The 13,556-nt window shown below is 37.1% G+C and overlaps 1 protein-coding gene across 2 annotated transcripts in view; it reads left to right on the top strand.

The window, feature by feature from the left end:
- The window catches only part of LOC149124736 (uncharacterized), a 273,153-nt gene that overhangs the window by 227,206 nt on the left and 32,391 nt on the right, over positions 1 to 13,556 (top strand). The window lies entirely within an intron of this gene.

Below are 13,556 nucleotides of genomic sequence, written 5' to 3'. Positions count from 1 at the left end.
AAACGGTAAAGGAATATTTATCCAGATAAAATCTTGACCCAATAAAACAAACAAAAAGTCAACATACTTCTATAATAAAAATATGTAGAAATTGTGAGACTCAATTTGGAATGCAGTTTGGCAATGTCTTGCCAAATTGAAGATGTGCATAATCTATTATTTCTGAATATAGTTCTAGGTACCTCACAGAGCTGCTTTTTCAGGAGCATAAGGAGGTTCATAAATGAATGTTGGTTGTTGCACCAATCATACTTGCAAAAAACTGGAGAGAACTTTATTATCTATCTCCAAAATCGTGCTTGTGTGAATTGTGGATTATACATGTAATATAGAGCGCTAGAGTACTTCAGATGAATGACCTTTGGGTAACCATGGATAGAGCTAAAAATACAAAATTTAGCTAAAAAGTAATTTTTAAGAAGATATAGTAACATACTAATTACATTAATCTAAAATATATAAGAATATGTTTTATTAATGGATACATACAGAACTGATACAGTTTTTAAAATGAAGGGAATAAATGCTAAACACAGGATAGCAGTTACTTTCTGGAAGTTAGGAACTATATATATATTGTATCGATGGCCATCCTGCTTAGTCCCAGAACTTCTTTTTCCTACCTAGCTATAAAAATGTACCAATCTATCAACCTTTCCCCATCACTCCCACCCCATTTCCCTCTCCAAACTCTGATAACTATGATTGTATTTTTAAACTTATATGGGATAACCTACTTTTTAGATTCCATGTACAAGATCATATTTTAGTTAATGTAATAACATCCATTTCTATCCATGTTAAAATGACAAAATTTCATTCTTTTAATGGCCAAGTAATGTTCCATTATGTACATGTACTGCATTTTCTTCCTCTGTTCTGTCTCTTCAACAGATGTGCTCATTTCCCTTGGGTATTTACCTACCTACGAGTGGGATTTCTGTTTGATACAGTAGTTCTATTTTTAATTTATTGAGGAATCTCATACTATTTTCTACACTGATTGTACTAATTTAGATTCTCCCCCACAGTGTTCAAGCGTTCCCTTTTACCTACACCTTCACCAGTACTTATTACCTTTGTCTTTTTGATCATCGCAATCTTATTGGAGTGAGGTGATATCTCAGTGTGGTTTTGATTTGCATCTCCCATGCTCATTGATGCTGAACATGTTCCTTGTACCTCTTAGCCATTTCTACATCTTCCTTTGAGAAGCATCTGTTTAGATCTACTTTGCATTTCTTTTGGGATTTATTTATTTATTTTAGAGGAAGTTTTACAGTCAGAGAGAGGGGGAGACAGAGACAAAGAGGTCTTCCATCTACTGGTTCACTCCCCAAATGGTTGCAAGCGCTGGAACTGGGCCCATCTGAAGCCAGGAGCCAGAAACAACTTCTGGGTCTCTGACATGGGGGCAGGGGCCCAAGCACTGGGCCATCTTCTACTACTTTTCCAAGCAATTAGCAGGGAGCTGGATTGGAAGTGGAGCATTTGGGACTTGAACTGGCTCAAACATGGGATGCCACACCACAGGCAGAGGCTTAACCTACTGTGCCACAGCATTGGTCACTACTTCCCATCTTTTAATTGGGAATTATTTCCCAATTATTTTTTTTTATACTGAATTGTTTGAGTTCCTTGAATATTTTCAAATGTATAGCCAGCAAATATTTTCTCCCAGTCTGTTTGTTGTCTCTTTTCTTTGTTGATTGCTTTCCTTTGCTGTGCAAAGGCTGTTTAGTTTGATGAAATCCCATTTGTCTATATTTGATTTTATTTCCTGGGCTTTTGGGTCTGATTTAGAAAATCTTTTCCCATTACAATGTCCTGAAGTGTTTTTCCTATGTGTTCTTGTAATAGTTTCAAAGTTTCAGGACTCTCATTTAGGTCCTAAATTTGTTTCGAGTTGATTTCTGTACATAGTGAAAGATAGGAGTCAAGTTTCATTATTCTGCATGTGGATATCCAATTTTTGCAGCACCATTTATTAAAAAGACTATATTTTCCATTGCATGTTCTCAGTAGCTTTGTAAAAGATTAACTGGCTATAGATATGTGGGTTTCCTTCTAGGATCTCTCTATTAATCTATGGATCTGTTCTATTGGTCTATGTATTTGTTGCTATGCCAGAGGCATGATGCTATAATTAGGTAATATAATGCATCCTCCTTTGTTCTTTTTGTTCAGAGTTACTCTGGCTATTCAGGGTATTTTGTGGTTTCATACAAACTTTAGTAACATTTGATTAGTTGTGTGTAAGATGTCACTAGGATTCTGATGAATATTGCATTGAATCTGTAAATCCCTTTGGATGGTGTGCACATTTGAATGATATTGATTCTTCAAATATGTGAACGTGAAATGTTTTCCCATTTCTTTGTGTTCTTCTCAATTTTTTTATCAATGGTTTATAATTTTAATTGTACAAAAATATCACCTCTTTGGTTATTTATTTCCAGGCATTTTTGGTAACTTTCGGACATGAGATTGCTTTCTTGATATCTTTTTTAGATTATTCACTATGGGTATATAAACATGCCACTGACATTTGTACATTGACTTTGCATGCTGCAATTTTGCTGAATGTGTTTATTAGTTCTAAGAGCTTTTTGATGGAGTCTTTGAAGTTTTTTATATGTAACATCATGTCATCTGCAAACAATGACAGTTTGACTTCATCCTTTCAAATCTTCCTCTTGCATAATTGTTGTAGCTAGGGCATCCAGTACAATATTGAAAAGGCATCCTTTTCCCCATTCAATATGATGTTAAATGTTGGCTTATTATATGTGACCTTTATTATGTTGAGATGTGTTTCTTCTGTACCTAATTTTATCAAGTTTTTGTCATAAAGGAATGTTGAATTTTATCAAATACTTTTTCTGAATCTATTAAGAGGATAATGATTTTTGTCATTTATTTTGTTTATGTGGTATATCGCATTCATTAATTTGCATAAATAGATACTTTCTTTCATCCATAGGATAAATACCACTTGATTATAATGAATCATCTTTTTTTTTTTTGACAGGCAGAGTGGATAGTGAGAGAGAGAGACAGAGAGAAAGGTCCTCCTTTGCCGTTGGTTCACCCTCCAATGGCCACTGCGGCCCACGTGCTGCGGCCAGCGCACCACGCTGATCCGATGGCAGGAGCCAGGTACTTATCCTGGTCTCCCATGGGGTGCAGGGCCCAAGCACCTGGGCCATCCTCCACTGCACTCCCGGGCCACAGCAGAGAGCTGGCCTGGAAGAGGGGCAACTGGTACAGAATCCGGCGCCCCGAACGGGACTAGAACCCAGTGTGAGGGCACTGCAAGGCAGAGGATTAGCCTAGTGAGCCACGGTGCCGGCCTAATGAATCATCTTTTAATGTGCTGTTACATTTGATTTGCTGGTATTTTACTGAGGACGCTTGCATCTATGTTCAACAAGAAAATGTTGGGAGGAATGGAACACAAATGTAGAGTTCTTAACCAGGATTTCTTAATTCTATGCGTTTTGTTGAGTTCTTTCTCTTTTTTTTCTTAGCTTTTATTTAATAAATATAAATTTCCAAAGTACAACTTTTAGATTATAGCAGCTTTTTACCCCCATAACCACCCTCCCACCTGCAACCATCCCATCTCCTACTCCCTCTCCCACCCCATTCTTCATCAAGATTCGTTTTCAGTTATCTTTATATACAGAAGATCAAATTAGTATACACTAAGCAAAGAATTCAACAGTTTGCACCCACACAGAAACACAAAGTATAAAGTACAGTTTGAGTACTAGTTTTACCATTAATTCTCATAGTACAACACATTGAGGACAGAGATCCTACGTGGGGAGTAAGTGCACAGTGACTCCCATTGTTGATTTAACATTTGACACTCTTATTTATGACATCAGTAATCATGCAAGGCTCTTGTCATGAGCTGCCAAGGCTATGGAAGCCTCTTGAGTTCGCCAACTCTGATCTTCTTTAGACAAGGCCATAATCAAAGTGGAAGTTCTCTCTTCCCTTCAGAGAAAGGTACCTCCTTCTTTGATGGCCCATTCTTTCTGCTGGGATCTCACTCACAGAGATCTTCATTTAGGCATTTTTTTGCCACTGTGTCTTGGCTTTCCATGCCTGAGAAACTCTCATGAGCTTTTTAGCCAGATCTGAATGTCTTAAGGGCTGATTCTGAGGCCAGAGTGCTGTTTAGGACCTCTGCCATTCTATGAGTCTGTTGTGTGTCTTGCTTCTCATGTTGGATAGTTCTCTCCTTTTTAATTCTATCAGTATTAGCAGACGCTATTCTTGCTTATGTGATCCCTTTGACGCTTAATCCTATCATGATCAATTATGAGCTGAAAGTGATCACTTTGACTAGTGAGATGACATTCGTACCTGCCACCTTGGTGGGATGGAATTGGAATCCCCTGGCACATTTCTAACTCTACCATTAGAGGTAAGTCTGATTGAGCATGTGCTGAACTGTACATCTCCTACCTCTCTTATTCCCACTTTTATATAACAGGGATCACTTTTCAGTTAAATTTAAACAACTAAGAATAATTGTGTGTTAATTACAGAGTTCAACCAATAGTATTAAGTAGATCAAAAAAATACTAAAATGGATAAAGTATTAAGTTGTTCCTCAACAGTTAGGACAAGGGCTGATCAAGTCATTGTTTCTCATAGTGTCCATTTCATTTCAACAGGTTTCCTTTTAGGTGCTCAGTTAGTAGTCACTGATCAGGGAGAACATACGATATTTGTCCCTTTGGGCCTGGCTTATTTCACTCAGCATGATGTTTTCCAGATTCCTCTATTTTGTAGCAAATGACCAGATTTAATTTTTACTGCTGTATAGTACTCTATAGAGTATATATCCCATCATTTCTTTATCCAGTCTACTGTTGATGGGCATTTAGGTCAATTTCATGTCTTAGCTATTGTGAATTGAGCTGCAATAAACATTGAGGTACAGACAGCTCTTTTATTTGCCAATTTAATTTCCTTTGGGTAAATTCCAAGGAGTAGGATGTCTGGGTCATATGGTAGGGTTATATTCAGGCTTCTGAGGAATCTCCACACTGAGTTCCATAGTGGCTTTACCAGTTTGCATTCCCACCAACAGTGGGTTATTGTCCCTTTTTCCCCTCATCCTCGCCAGCATCTGTTGTTGGTAGATTTCTGTATGTAAGCCATTCTAACAAGGGTGAGGTGAAACCTCATTGAGGTTTTGATTTGCTTTTCCCTAATGGCTAGTGATCCTGAACATTTTTTCATGTGTCTGTTGGCCCTTTGGATTTCCTCTTTTGAAAAATGTCTATTTGGGTCCTGGGCTTATCTCTTAAGTGGGTTGTTTGTTTTGATCTTGTGGAGTTTCTTGATCTCTTTGTAGATTCTGCTTATTAATCCTTTAGCTGTTGCATAGTTTGCAACTATTTTTTTTCCCATTCTGTTGGTTGCCTCTTCACTTTCCTGACTATTTCTTTTGTAGTACAGAAACTTCTCATTTTGATGTAATCCCAATTGTTAATTTTGTCTTTGATTCCCTGTGCCATTGCGGTCTTTCCCAAGCAGTGTTGGCCTTTGCCTGTATCTTGCAGGATTTCTCCAATGTTCTCTAATAATTTTATGGTGTCGGGTCATAGATTTAGATCTTTATTCCATGTTGAGTGGATTTTTGTATAAGGTGTAAGGTAGGGGTCTTGCTTCATGCTTCTGCATGTGGAAATCCAGTTTTCCCAGCACCATTTGTTGACTAGACTGTTCTTGTTCCAGGGATTGGTTTTAGATCCTTGATCAATTATAAGTTGGTTCCAGAGGTTGGGATTGATTTCAGGTGTTTCTATTCTGTTCCATGGGTCTATCCATCTGTTTCTGTACCATTACCATGCCTTTTTTATTATAACTGCCCTGTAGTATGTTCTGAAATCTGGTATCGTAATGCTTCCAGCTTTGTTGTTGTTGTACTTGATTTCTTTAGCTATTCAAGGTCTCTTGTCCCTCCATATGAATTTTAGCATCATTTTTTCCAGATCTAAGCAGAATGTCTTTGGTATTTTGGTTGGCATTGCATTGAATCTATAAATTGCTTTTGGAAGAATGGACATTTTGATGATATTGATTCTTCCAATCCATGAGCATGGAAGATTTTTCCATTTCTTGGTATCCTCTTCTATTTCTTTCTTTAAGGTTTTGTAATTTTCATCGTAGAGATCTTGAACATCCTTGGTTAAGTTTATTCCAAGGTATTTGATTGTTTTTGGAACTCATTGAAGATTTTGGCAAAGTAGCAGGGTATAAAATCAATGCACAAAAATCAACAGCCTTTGTATACACAGACAATGCCATGGCTGAGGAAGAACTTCTAAGATCCATCCCAGTCACTGTTTCTTATAGTGCCCATTTCATTGTAGTGAGGAATGTTCCTTCTATACCCAATTTGCTTAGAGTTTTCATCATGAAAGGGTGTTGTATTTTATCAAATGCTTTCTCTGCATCTATTGAGATAATCATATGGTTTTTCTTCTGCAGTTTGTTAATGTGGTGCATCGTATTGTTTGATTTGTGAACATTGAACCATCCCTGCATACCAAGGATAAATCCCACTTGGTCTGGCTGGATGATCTTTCTGATGTGTTGTTGCATGCTATTAGCCAGAATTTTATTGAGGATTTTTACGTCTATGTTCATCAGGGAAATTGGTCTGTAAGTCTTTTTCTCTGCTGTATATTTTTAGGTTTAGGGATTAAGGTGATGCTGGCTTCATAGAAAGAATTTGGGAGGATTCCCACTTTTTCGATTGTTCTGAATATTTTGAGAATAAATGGAGTTAGTTCTTTAAATGTCTGGTATAATTCAGCAGTGAATCCATCCAGTCCTGGGCTTTTCTTTGTTGGGAGGGCCTTTATTACTGTTTCAATTTCTGTCTCAGTTATGGGTCTGTTTAGGTTTTTATGTCTTCATGGTTCAATTTAGGTAGGTTGTAAGTGTCCAGGAATCTATCCATTTCTTTTTTTTATATTTTATTTAATGAATATAAATTTCCGAAGTACAGCTTATGGATTACAATGCCCCCCCATAACTTCCCTCCCACCCGCAACCCTCCCCTTTCCCTCTCCCTCTCCCATTCCATTCACATCAAGGTTCATTTTCGATTCTATTTATATACAGAAGATCAGTTTAGCATATATTAAGTAAAGATTTCAACAGTTTGCACTCACATAGAAACACAAAGTGAAAAATACTGAGTACTAGTTATGGCATTAAATCACAATGTACAGCACATTAAGGACCGAGATCCTACATGAGGAGTAAGTGCACAGTGACTCCTGTTGTTGACTTAACAAATTGACACTCTTGTTTATGGCCTCAGTAATCACCCTAGGCTCTTGTCAGGAGTTGCCAAGGCTATGGAATCCTTTTGAGTTTGCCGACTTTGATCTTATTCCGACAGGGTCATTGTCAAAGTGGAAGTTCTCTCCTCCCTTCACAGAAAGGTACTTCCTTCTTTGAAGACCTGTTCTTTCCACTGGGATCCCACTTGCGGAGATCTTTCATTTAGTTTTTTTTTTTTTTTTAATCCCCCCGCCCCCAGAGTGTCTTGGCTTTCCATGCCTGAAATACTCTCATGGGCTTTTCAGCTAGATCTGCTTCCCTTAAGGCCTGAGGAATCTATCCATTTCTGATAGATTTCCCTGTTTGCTTGCAATCAACTCTTTGTAGTAATTTCTGATGACTCTTTTTATTTCTGTGGTGTCTGTTGTTACATTTCCTTTTTATCTCTGATTTTACTGATATGGGTCTTTTCTTTTTTTTTAGTTAGTTGGGCCCATGGGGTGTCAATTTTGTTTATTTTTTCAAAAAACCAGCTCTTCATTTTCCTGATCTTTTGTAACATTTTTTTTGGATGCAATTCCTTTGATTTCTTCTCTAATTTTAATTATTTCTCTTCTCCTAATAGTTTTGGGTCTGGTTTGCTGCAGTTTTTCTAGTTCCTTGATATGTATCCATACCTCATTCACTTGGTGCCTTTCCAATTTCTTGATGTAGGCACCTATCGCTATAAACTTTTCTCTCAACACTGCTTTTGCTGTATCCCTTAAGTTTTGAGATTTTGTATTGTCATATTAATTTGTTTAAAGAAAATTTTGATTTCTGTTTTGATTTCTTCTATGACCCCGTGTTCATTCAGGAGCATGTTGTTCAGTCTCCATTTTTTTTGCATATGCTCTAGGGATCCCTGAGTTGCTAATTTCCAGCTTCACTCCATGGTGGTCTGAGAAGCTGCATGATATAATTCTAATTCTTTGGAATTTGCAGAGACTTGCTTTATGGCCTAGTATATTTGTCAGTCATTGAGTAGGTTCCATACACTGCTGAGAGGAATGTATATTCTTTAAGTGTAGGATGAAAAGTTCTGTAGGTACCTGTTAGATCTATTTGTTCTTTAGTGTTGATTAAATCTGTTGTTTCCTTGTTGATCTTCTGTCTGGTTGATCTGTCTATTGCTAAAAGTGGAGTATTGAAGTCCCCCAATACTATTGTATAGGAATCTAAGTCTCTCTTTAAGTTCCTTAACATATGTTTTAAATAAACCAGTGCCCTGTAGTTAGGTGTATGTACGTTTATAATAGTTACATCTTCCTGTTGACTTGATTTCTTAATCATTTTATAGTGCCCCTCTTTGTCTTTCTTAACAGTTTTTGTGTTAAAATTTATTTTGTCTGATATTAAGATGGCTACCTTAGCTCTTTTTTGGTTTCTGTTGGCATGGTATATCTTTTTCCAACCTTTCACTTTCAGTGTGCATGCATCTTTGTTGGAAAATGTGTTTCTTGTAAGCAGCAAATAGATGGGTTTTGTTTTCTAATCCATTCTGCCAGTCTGTGTCTTTTAACTGGAGAGTTGAGGCCATTAACATTCAGTGTGACTATTGATAAGTAGTGACTTTGCCCTGCCATTTTTCCAAAGATATTTCTAATATATGCTTTAAACTTTCTGTGATCTTTTACTGGGACATTTTTTCCTTTACCTTCTTTCGTATTGATGACCATGTTTCTGTGTTTCTGTGTGTAACACATCTTTAAGCATCTTTTGCAGGGCTGGACCAGTGGTGACAAATTCTTTCAATTTCTGTTTGCTATGAAAGATCTTTATTTCACCTTCATTCACAAATGAGAGCTTTGCAGGATGTAATATTCTGGGATGGCAATATTTTTCTCTTAGTCCTTGGCCTATATCTCACCATTCCCTCCTAGCCTGTAGGGTTTCTAATGGCAAATCTGCTGTGAGTCTAATTGGAGATCCTTTGAGAGTACCTGGTGTTTCTCTCTTACACATTTTAGAATCTTTTCTTTATGTTTCACTGTGGTGAGTTTGATTACAATGTGTTGTGGTGAGGATCTCTTTTGGTCATTTTTATTGGGGGTTCTATGTGCTTCCTGTAATTGGATGTCTCTTTCCTTCTCCCTACCTGGGAAATTTTCTGCTAGTATCTCACTAAAAAGGCCTTCTAATCATTTCTCCCTCTCCATGCCTTCAGGAACTCCTAGAACCCGAATGTTGGGTTTTTTAATAGTATCCTGTAGATTCCCAACAATATTTTTCAGATTTCTAATTTCCTCTTCTTTTCTTTGGTTTAACTGTATACTTTCCTGTGGTCAGTTTTCTAAGTCTGATATTCTATCTTCTACCTCACTGATTCTGTTTTTAAGACTCTCAAATGTGTTTTTCATTTGTTCTATTGAATTCTTCATTTCATTTTGGTTTCTCTTCAATATCTCAATTTCATGTTCTACTAAATTCCTCATTTCATTTTGATTCCTCCTTAATATTTCATTTTCGCAAGATAGATTTTCTCTCCTGTCCTGTATGGATTTCTATAGTTCATGCATTTGTTTTTGATAACTTCTAAATGTTCTTATCATAAATTTTTTGAATTCCATATCTCACATTTCTTCTATCTCATCATCTTCATAATCGTGTATTGGAGTGTCATGTTCATTTGCCATCATCATGATGTCTTCCTTGTTCTTATTTCCTCGGTTTTTGTATTTGTTGTTTGGCATTGCAGAGATATTCTTTGGTTTCTTCTTCTTCCTTTCTCACTGTGGTGGCTTTTCTCATTATACTATGACTCTAGATTAAGTGGGCTGTCTGAATTTGGTGAGTCTCCAGAGGCTTGTGGTGGGTATAGCCTGAGAGCTCTATTCAGTTCTTCAGGGTTAAGGGTGGCCAAAGGTGACACACCCAGGTTTGGCATGGTAAATATTCTCTCCCTCTTTTTTTTTAATTCAGGAGGGAAGTAATTCCTCTCAGCTGAGCTCTTCTTCTTGATGGCAATCAGTGCCTGAGCACTAGCCCCAGTGGGTATAATATTCATCTGTTGTGTCCCAAGAACCACACAAAGGATCTGTGCAGTCCTCATTGTAAGCTCAGATTCCCCTGCAATGCCTCTCAACAGGTAGCCAAGGTTACCAAGTTTTTGGCATCTCACACCAAGACTACTTATGTCTCAGCCACACCGAGTTCTCCCACACACCCTTAATTTTTTTTTTTCACAGTCCCGGTTCATAAACTCCACACATTCACTAGGTTTTAGTCTCCTGTTATTAATCCCAACCAGAGTCAGGTTTTTCTTTTTATCTGAGGGTGGGCACAGCCCCGAGCTGGTGCAGCTGATATGTATGTACAAAATGGAACCTGCTCTATTGTCTTGCATGCCTTTGTAAGGTGTGTGGAGAGAGAGAATCGTGTGTATACTGTCCCTTTTGTTTTTTTCTCTTCTTTAGTTAGGCTGGTGTACTTTCCTCCATGGGGATTCAAGCTTCGTTCCCTTTTGGGTCTTCCTGCAGCTTTTCCACCAGTGTCTTGGGGTACTGTGGTTTCACCTCACCTCTGTTTCCAGCACTGGTGCAGAGGAGAAGACTCTCAGCAGCTGGGTTCCTGAGCCGTGGGCGCCCCTGTCCTCTATGTAGCTCCACCATGGCCCTCTAATTCCAGAAGAGTTCCCTCTGCAGTTTTTTCCCTAACTCTTCCCTGAGACTTCACTATCTCCACTTTTATTAAACTATCTTTTCCTGGACTGTCAGTGAGCTCCCTCTCCATTCTGCCATCTTGGAGCCTCTTTCTCTGTTTTATCATCAACGTTAACTTTTTGTCATTACAACATAGGTTGCTATAGCCAAAAGAAATTTTTCTGTAAGCTTCCTTGTAGTCACAAAGCAAGAACATATAATAGTCTTGCCAAAAATAATAAGCAAGGAATCAAAGTACACCAACAGAGGAAATGAATTAACCACAAATGAAGAATTTGAGAGAGGGAAAAAGAAAGAAAAGAAGTATAATCAAAATACAAAACAGTAGAAATGGCAGTTATAAGGAGCTGACCTTCTGATCCAGTTCCCTGCTAAGGTGACAGGGAAGGCAACAGAAGATTGCCCATGTACTTGGGCTCCTGGTGTCCATGATGGAGACCAGCATTGTGGTACTGGCTCTTGGTTTTGGGCTGGTCCAGTCCTGGCCATGGTGGCCATTTGGGAGTGAACCAGTGGATGGAAGAATGAACTTTCTCTCTCTCTCTGAATTTCCAATAAATAAAATAAATCTTTAAAGATGGCAATGGGAATACCTTACCTATCAATAATTACCTTAAATGTCAGTGGACTAAATTCTCCAAATAAAGGACATAGAGTAACCAAATAGATTTTTAAAAAAGACCCAACTATTTGCTGCTCACAAGAAATTTTGTCACCTCTAAGAACACACAATGACTGAAAATGAATGAATGAAATAAGATAGTCCATGCAAACAGAACTAAAAAAGAAAGTAGAAGTAGCCATAATTCTATCAGATAAAATAGATTTTAAATCAAAGGCAGTGCAGTAAAAGACTAGAAAGGTCTTTATATAATGATAAAAGGCTCAATTTAGTGGTAGAAAATTATACTTATAAATACATATGTATCCAGTATTGGAACTCACAAATATATAATGCAAATTTTAATAGACCTAATGGGAGAGGTAGACATCAATGCAATAATAGTTGGGGATTTTCACACTCTACTTTCAGAAATGAATATGTCATTTAGACAGAAAATCAACAAATAAACACCAGAGTTAAGTTGTACCCTTGGTCAGTTGGACCTAACAGATATCTATAGAGTTTTCCACTAAATAGGTAAAGAAGGCATTCTTTTCTCAACAGCGTATGGAACATTTTCTAGGACGGAACATATAGTAGGTCACAAAACCAGTCTCAACAAACTCCAAAGAATAGAAACCAGATTGAGTACTTTTTCTGACCACATTGCAATAAAAGTAGAAATCCGTGATAAGAAAAACTTTGGAAGCCACACAAATAAATGGAAATTAAACAACTTAATTCTCAGAAATCAAGGAATCAAGGAAGAAATAAAAACAACTTCTTTAAATGGATGAAAATGAAAATACAACAGCAAAATATATGGGATGCAGAAACAAGCAGTATTGAGGGAAGGTTACAGCAATGAATGCCTGGTGAAAAAACTCCAGAAAGATCTCTAATGAACAAGTTATCACTACAACTCTAAGAACTATAAAAACATGGACAAATCCAATCTCATACTGCTGAAAGTAAAGAAGATAGTGCAAATAGATGCCATAGAGACTTAAAAAAACTACAAAAGATCAACAAAATGAAAAAGTGTTTCTTTGAAGGATAAATAAAATTGATAAGTCCCTAGATAGACTAACCAAGAAAAATAAAAGAGGATGCAAATGCCTATAATCAGAGATGAAAATATACACATGAAGACTGACCCCATAGAAACACAAAGGATTGTTATGCAGGTTACTGTGAACCATTACATGGAAATACATTTGATGACCTAGAAAGAAATGGACAAATTCTCAGACACATACACTTGACCAAGATTGAATAGCCAAGGAACAGAATACCTAAACAAATAATGAGCAATGAAATTGAATCAGTAATAGTCCCATCAAAGAAAATCCAGGACCAGAGAACTTCATTGCTGAATTCTAGCAAACTTTTAAAGAAGAATTAACACCAGTACTTCCTAAAATATCTCAAATGACAGAATAACATTCTCTGCGACTAGCTAGCATTACCTTGATACCAAAACCAGGCAAGGACACAACAACAGGAACAATATTTTTTTTAATTGAGCTAACCCAGTGAAAAAATCTAAATAACATTTAAACTGTTTGAAATAAGTGTATTTAACAATGAATGAAGAATAGGTTAAAATCACAGATTTTCTGCATATTAAAGCATACAGTTTCAGCATTTCAATGACATGAATAACTTTTTCAAGAACAGTTATTAAAATTGACTCAACATGTAGAAAACCTTTCTAACGGGATAATTAGTAATGAAATGTGAAAACACACCAATTATCTAAAAATACATGCTCCCGAGTCACATAGTGTTTGAAAATTGTCCGTTTAAGTGTTCCAAGAATAGCTCATCTCATCAACATCTGCTCTGCTGTGGACATTAAACCCCTTTGTTTTGAGTTCTCACCATGCCCTTCAGGTCCATTCAGCCTCCCCCTACAGTCCCATGTGCCC

This window comes from Oryctolagus cuniculus, chromosome 9, assembly GCF_051225735.1.
Source record: "Oryctolagus cuniculus isolate XC-2025 breed Fujian yellow rabbit chromosome 9, ASM5122573v1, whole genome shotgun sequence".
NCBI lineage: Eukaryota > Metazoa > Chordata > Mammalia > Lagomorpha > Leporidae > Oryctolagus > Oryctolagus cuniculus.
Note: the sequence above shows the minus strand (reverse complement) of the source record. Positions and strands in the feature narration are given on the sequence as shown.